Below are 8144 nucleotides of genomic sequence, written 5' to 3'. Positions count from 1 at the left end.
CCCAAGCTTAATTCCTGCTCGTCCTTGAGTAGGTAAATGATAAAAAAGATAATTTTTGATGTGGAATGCTACCTAGCATAATCTTGATCATATATCTAATCATGGCATGAATATTAAGACATAAGTGATTCAAACCAATAGTCTAAAATTTTACATAAAGACATCAATACTCAGGCATCCCAACAAACAATCGTGTGTTTCAAAATATCAACGCTAAAGAAAGCTATCCCTACAAAATCATATTGTCTTCTCATGCTCTGTCTTCTTAACACAAGCCGAGCAATTGGTTCATACTTTTTAACGCGCTTCAGCTTTTTCAACCCTCATGCAATAAATGAGCACAACCATGGATATAGCACTACAGGTGGAATAGAGTATGATGATAGGGGTAAATATACAGAAGACAAAAAGTAAGAAAGTTTCACATCGACGCTGCGAACCAACGGGCTATGAATATGCCCATCAATGGATATCAATGATAGGAGTAGGAATTGCCATGCAATGAATGCACCAAGAACTATAAGTGTATGAAAGCTCAACATGAAAACTTATTTGGTGTGCATCTAAGTTTATAATGAAAAATTCCCACTAGTATATCAAAGTGAAAACATATGAGACTCTCTATAAGAAAAACATGATGCTACTTTAAAGCACAAGTGTGGAATTAGCATGCCTCTTTTCTTTTTGTAACTTCTCTCTTTTTTCCTTTTTTTCTTTTCCTTTTTTTCATTTTTTCTTTTCGTCCGGAGTCTCATCCCGACTTGTGGGGGAATCATAGTTTCCATCATCCTTTCTTCACTAGGACATGCTCTAATAATGGATAATGATGATCATCCCACTTCTATTTACTTATAACTCAAAAGAAATAAAAATTACAGCTCAATACCTATAACAAAGTATGACTCTATCTGAATGCCGCTGGTAGTGTACCAGGATGTGCAATGATCTAGCATAGCAGAGATATCAAAAAACGGACAAGCCATGGAAATATCATGCTAGCTATCTTATGATCATGCAAAGCAATATGACAATGAATGCTCAAGTCATCAAAATGGAAGCGGTGGAAGTTGCACGACAATATATCTCAGAATGGCTATGGAAGGGCCATAATAGGTAGGTATGGTGGCTGTTTGGAGGAAGATATATTAAGGCTTATGTGTGATAGAGCATATCATATCACGGGGTTTGGATGCACGGACGAAGTTTGCACTGACTCTCGAGGTGAGAAAGGGCAATGCACGGTACCGTAGAGGCTAGCAAATTGTGGAAAGGTAAGAGTGTGTACAATCCATGGACTCACATTAGTCATAATGAACTCATATACTTATTGCAAATGTTTATTAGCCCTAGAAGCAAAGTACTACTACGCATGCCCCTAGGGGGATGGACTGGTAGGAAAAGACCATCGCTCGTCCTCGACCGCCACTCATAAGGAAGACAATCAATAATAAATCATGCTCTAACTTCACAGCATAACGAGAGACTATACATGCATTCTTCAGCAATCACAAACCTTAACACCAATATTCTTACTAGCCACAACCGTTTGCTAGTACCTACCACATATTATCATCTCTATATCGCAAAACTATTGCACGGAATCAGACATATCATATTCAGTGATCCATAAGTCTTATGTAGGATTTTATGACTAACCATGCAAATGACCAATTCATGTTGACTCTCTAAATAGATATAAGTGAAGCAAGAGAGTTTAATTCTTTCTACAAAAGACAATGCTCTAATAAATATAGGTGAAGCAAAATAGCATTCTACAAACAATTGTTTTCTATCTGAAGTGAAATAGGCAATCCAAACTTCAAATGATAAAAGTGAAGCACATGAAGCATTCTATGTAACACCCCGGATGTAACTTACCATATTTGTACTCCGACTCTTGCCATTTTCGGCTCTATGTTATGAGTTTTCATCGTGGTTGGGTTTTGTCTTCGTTTTGCATTTTTTTCATGTCATGCATTTCATATCATGTCATCATGTGCATCTCATTTGCATACGTGCTCGTCTCATGCATCCGAGCTTTTTCCCCGTTGTTCGTTTTGCAATCTGGCACTCCTACGTCCTCCGGCGCCCCCTTTTGCCTATTTTCGTGTGCGGGTGTTAAACATTCTCGGAATGGACCAAGATTTTCCGAGTGGCCTTGGTACACCACTGGTAGACCGCCTGTCAAGTTTCATACCATTTGGAGTTCGTTTGATACTTCAACGGTTAACCGGGGAACCGTAAAGACCTCGTGTGTGTTGCAGCCAAACACCCATCCAAAGTGGCCCAATAACCCATCCATCCTCTCGGCTGTTCGATCACGATCGCGTGGTTGAAAAACGCTCCCCATTTGGACTCTCCTAGCCCCCTCTAGCTATAAAAACGTCTCCTCCTCCATTCCTGGACGAAACCCTAAGCCCCACTCCTCCCGCGCCGCCGGACACGTCCACGTCCGGCGGATGCGTCCGCCACCGCCGCCTGACCAACCAGACGTCGCCACCTGTCGCCACCGCGCTGTCCCTGCCGCCAGCCCGCCAGGCCCGGGTCGGCCCCCCCGAGCCCGCGCGCTCCTCTCGCGCCTTGCCGCGCGCCCCGCCGCCGAGTCCTCGCTGCGCCGCCGCCTCACTCCCTCAACGCCGGCCGCCGCCAGCCATCGCCGCCGCCGCGCGCCTTCGCCGCCCCGCACCGCCGCACGGGGGCGCCGCCCCGCCGTCGCCGCGTCTTCCCGGCCTCGTCGCCGGCCGGATCCGGTCGGGCCAGACCGGATCCACCTCCTCTCCAGCCACCTCCCCCTCTCCGGAAAGTACTCCGGCCCTGCCTCGGTTCACGCGCTCGGAGACGAACCCTAGATCTGTTTCGCGGGGTAGAATTTCCACTAAGTCTTTCCCCCCATCATGTGTTATGCCTCTATTCATCATGCCATAACTTCCTGTGTGATGCTCCATTTTTGGACGTGCAATATATCAAAATGTTCATCATGATGTTCTCTTCATGTTGTTCCATTGTGCCATGCTTGTTTGAGTCCATCTTGATACCCAAATCATGGGTGCAAGAGTGCTATAAAATTTTAGGTGCTGATTCTTAGGAGAGTATGAGCATTTGTCATTTTTGCTACATTTATTGTGTGCTGCATATGGGCATGAGCTGTACATTTGTTTTGGGCTATGTCATGCCATCTTTACAGGGGTGTATTCCATGTATTTTTGTGATCAATGTGTTTACTATCACAAGCATGCAAATTAGCTCTGATGATATTGCTGGTTTTCAGGGACTTAGAATTTCACTGTCATTTCCCTGCTGTTATTTTTATGCCATGTATTCATGTTGCTACACAGAGATCCATGCTTCTTTTCAGTATGTTCAGTAAGGATGATTTGGGCATATGGTGGTGCTCTATCCATCCATGCCCCTGTTTGCATTTATGGAGTGCCCTAGCATGACTCAATCTTGCTCTACTTTTTCTATAAAATGTTCCTGGCAGATTGTTTACGTGTTAATAAATTTCGCCAAGGTTGTTGTAGTTGATCCAAGCATGCTATGAACTTGTTCTTGCCATGGTTAGCTTCTTGAACATGCCTTCTTGCTGGTAGTATGCTTAGCTTGTCATGCAAGGCTTTGTGATGAGTGAATCGAGCTCGCAAAGAGGCCTTCATAATTCTGTTTTTTGCCATGCTCAGTTTTCTGCTAAGTCTGAATCTGGTAACGTAACTTGCTATGTTTACATGGGTGCCATCATATCTTTTGATCCTTTTTGGCTTATGGTCAGTAAGGAACTTTTGTTATATGCTTTGAGTAGATTCATGACATTCCTTTGATTGCTATGTTATGTTCCTATAGCATGTTGTTATCTTGCTCCAAACATTGCTTCCTGATGTTAATTCCTGACATGTTAGTATTTTCACTAAGTCTGTGAAGCTGCTATCTTTTGCACTTTTGCCATGCTTGTTTGAACCTGCTTTTGTGTGATTTAGCCATAGCTCAGTGTTCATCTTTTGTCAAGCATCTTGAGTAGATCACTGCCATGTGCTTTGTTTCTATGTGGGAGTGCAGAAGCTTAGTTTCTTGTTGCATTCTAGATGGCATCGTGCTGTTAATCGCAGAATGGTGCATTCTTGTTTTGCTTGCCATTTGCAAACCGTGCCTCCGATTTTGGTGATATTTATATCAATTTCGACTGAAATCAAATCATCTTTCCAGCGGCGCACTTGGTTTGCCAAGTTGATGCCTTGATCAATCTTTTCCTTCCGGAGCACGCATATGCATTGCATATCACATCCCGCATATCATGCCATGTTTTGCATCATGTTGCTTGCGCATTGCACCGTGGTTGATTGTGGTTTCCTTTGCTTGTGTTCTTGCTTTGGGTAGAGCCGGGAGAAGATTACGTGATCGAGGAACCCGTTGAGTACGCTTACGAGGATCAAGTTTTCGTCAACTCGGAGAACTTTGTAGGCAAGATGACCATACCCTCGAAATCACTTCTATCTTTGCTTGCTAGCTGTTCGCTCTATTGCTATGCCGTGATACCTACCACTTGCTATATCATGCCTCCCATATTGCCATGACAAGCCTCTAACCCACCTTTCCTAGCAAACCGTTGTTTGGCTATGTTACCGCTTTGCTCAGCCCCTATTACAGCGTTGCTAGTTGCAGGTGAAGATGGAGTTTGTTCCTTGTTGGAACATGGATATTGTTGGGATATCATTATTATATCTTGTTTACTTTAATGCATCTATATACTTGGTAAAGGGTGGAAGGCTCGGCCTTATGCCTGGTGTTTTGTTCCACTCTTGCCACCCTAGTCTCCGTCACACCGGTGTTATTTTCCTTGATTTTGCGTTCCTTACGCGGTTGGGTTATAATGGGAACCCCTTGACAGTTCGCCTTGAATAAAACTCCTCCAGCAAGGCCCAATCTTGGTTTTACCATTTGCCACCTAAGCCTTTTTCCCTTGTGTTCCGCGGACCCAAGGGTCATCTTTATTTTAAACCCCCGGGCCAGTGCTCCTCTAAGTGTTGGTCCAAACTAGAGCCCCTTGCAGCGCCACCTCGGGGAAACTTGAGGGTTGGTTTTAGTTGTACGGATTGCTTATCAAGTGTGCCCTGAGAACGAGATATGTGTAGCTCCTATCGGGATTTGTCAGCACATTCGGGTGGCTTTGCTGGTCTTGTTTTTCCATTGTCGAAATGTCTTGTAACCGGGATTCCGAGTCGGATCGGGTCTTCCTGGGATAAGGAATATCCTTCATTGACCGTGAGAGCTTGTGATGGGCTAAGTTGGGACACCCCTGCGGGGTTTTGAACTTTCGAAAGCCGTGCCCGCGGTTATGGGCAGATAGGAATTTGTTAATATCCGGTTGTAGAAAACCTGATACTAAACTCAACTAAAATGAATCAACCGCGTGTGTAGCCGTGATGGTATCTTTTTGGCGAGGTCCGGGAAGAGAACACGGTTTCGTATTATGCTTGAACGTAAGTAGTTTTAGGATCACTTCTTGATCTTATAGCTTCTCGACCATGCCTTGCTTCTCTTCTCGCTCTCATTTGCGTAAGTTAGCCTCCATATATGCTAGTGCTTGCTGCAGCTCCACCTCACTACCTTTCCTACCCATAAGCTTAAATAGTCTTGATCGCGAGGGTGTGAGATTGTTGAGTCCTCGTGACTCATAGATTACTTCCAAAACCAGATGTAGGTGTCGATGATGCCAGTGCAGGGGACGCGACCGAACTCAAGTGGGAGTTCTACGAGGATTCGGGACGCTACTATGTTTCCTTTCCAGACAATCAGTAGAGGATCCCAGTTAGGGTGATCGGGGATCTATGCATTTGGGGTTGTCTTTCTTTATTTGGTTCCGTAGTCGGACCTTGATTGTATTCTGGATGATGTAATGCTATATTTATGTATTGTGTGAAGTGGCGATTGTAAGCCAACTCTTTATCCCTTTCTTATTCAGTACATGGGATGTGTAAAGATTACCCCTCTTGCGACATGCCTACTATGCGGTTATGCCTCTAAGTCGTGCTCCAACACATGAGAGATATAGCCGCATCGTGGGTGTTACATTCTATAAAGCCATACTCAAAAGATATAAGTGGAGTGAAATGATCATTATATAAATCAACCATGAACTATCTCATACCAGCATGGTGCATAAAAGAAAAATGAAAACTAAACTCAAAAGACGCTCCAAGATTTACACATATCACATGAACGAAACAAAGACAAAAACATACCGATACTTGTTGAAGAAAGATGGGATGACTTCCGGGGCATCCCCAAGCATAGATGCTTGAGTATACTTGGATATTTACTTGGGGTCCTTGGGCATCCCGAAGCTTCAACTCTTGCTTATCCTCCTTCTCCTCATACCGAGACCTCCTCGATCTTTGATCACTTCATCCGCACAAAACTCAACAGAAAGCTCGGTAAGATCCATTAGTACAATATTGCAAACACTACTTTAAGTATTGTTGCAAAAACCATTCATATTTTGTTTTTGCATTGTATCTACTATATTACGACTTCTCTATGGCTTATGTCACCGATAGAATCGATATTTTCATAAAAAGCAAAACAATGCATCAAAAACATAATTTGTCTTAAACAAGATAGTCTATAACAATCTGGACATCTACTGTACTTCTGTAACCTCAAAAATTGTGAAAACTTAGGAAAAGATAATCAATTTGTATAGCAATATTGTGTAAAAATTTCAGAAACTTTTGACGCTCCAGTAAAAAATGAAAATTAACACACTACAGCCAAAGTTTTTTGTTTTTACACCGCACATACCAACAAGCAATCTAATCATCCTAAAGGCAAATCTTGGAACATTATTTTTATAATACAATGGATTTGTACAAGGGGATAATTATTTTTGTGAGAAGCTTCCATGAAAAAATTACATTGTTTCCATGAGCATGAACACAAGTGTTCAAGGTCGACCCTCACTTCTCCAATGCATCACCTTTCAATCGCTTCTCTTTTTGAAGAAGTTTTTAGGTTCCCCTCTATTTTTTTATATTTACAAAATTACTCAGCAGAAAATAAATGATTCTCTAAAACTTCGAGGTTTTCTCCCTGGCAGCGTTTTCTTTAAAGCCATTAAGCTAGGCATAAGGTGCTCAAGTAATCAATCCACCCAGATCCCAAGGTATATCAAAGCCAATTTTAATTAGCAATGACTTATAATTTAGTAGTGGGCACAAAGAAACATATATCATGCAATGACGAAGTCTAACTCTCTTCCTATGCATCGACATGTCATACAAGAACAACTCATGCACATCAAGTAAAGGCCAACAAATAGCATAAGCATTTTCTTGCAATTTTTTGTGTTGGAAACATAGAGAGGTGGAGATATAGTTCCTCTCTCCTAATAATTGCAAGTAGGAGCAGCAAGAACATGCATATTATATTCATCAAAATCATCATGTGTAATGGTAGAATGCAACCCATCAATATAATCCTTAATAAAAGCAAACTTCTCCGATATAGTGTAGTTGGGAGAATTCAAAAAGATAATAGGACTATCATGTGAGGGTGCAATAGTAACAATTTCATTCTTAACATAAGGAACTATAGCAAGTTCATCTCCATAAGCATAATTCATATTGGCATCTTGCCACAAGAATAGCAAGCATCAACTTCATCAAAAAGGGATATTTCAAGCGAATCAACAGGATCATAGCAATTATCATAGCATTCATCCTTCGGTAAGAACGAAGGGAAATTAAACAATGCATGAGTTGAAGAGTTACTCCCATTAGAAGGTGGGGACAGGTAGCTAATCCACTCTTCCTCCTTTTGTTCTTAGCTCTCCTCGTCATCTTTTTCATCCAATGAGCTCACAGTTTCATCAATTCCTTCTTCCATAGACTACTGCAAAATATTAGTCTCTTCTTGGACAGCAGATACTTCCTCAATAAATACATCAATATTGGAATTGTACTTATAATTCTCATAACAATATTTAAGTGTAGCAAAAAATTTAGGTCTATAAACATCATCATCAAAAGCTTCATACTTTTCAAACAAAGATTCAACTTCATAAGCACCCATAGAAGCAACAAATTCTTCTATTCGTTCCACGTATAGTAATCATATCTACCATTAGCATAAGAAGCTAAGCTTTCATTATCATT

Source organism: Triticum urartu, chromosome 6A (assembly GCF_056163025.1).
Source record: "Triticum urartu cultivar PI428250 chromosome 6A, HENAU_Tu73, whole genome shotgun sequence".
In the NCBI taxonomy this organism is placed as follows: domain Eukaryota; kingdom Viridiplantae; phylum Streptophyta; class Magnoliopsida; order Poales; family Poaceae; genus Triticum; species Triticum urartu.
The sequence above is the reverse complement of the archived record's forward strand: the minus strand, read 5'-3'. Positions refer to the sequence as shown.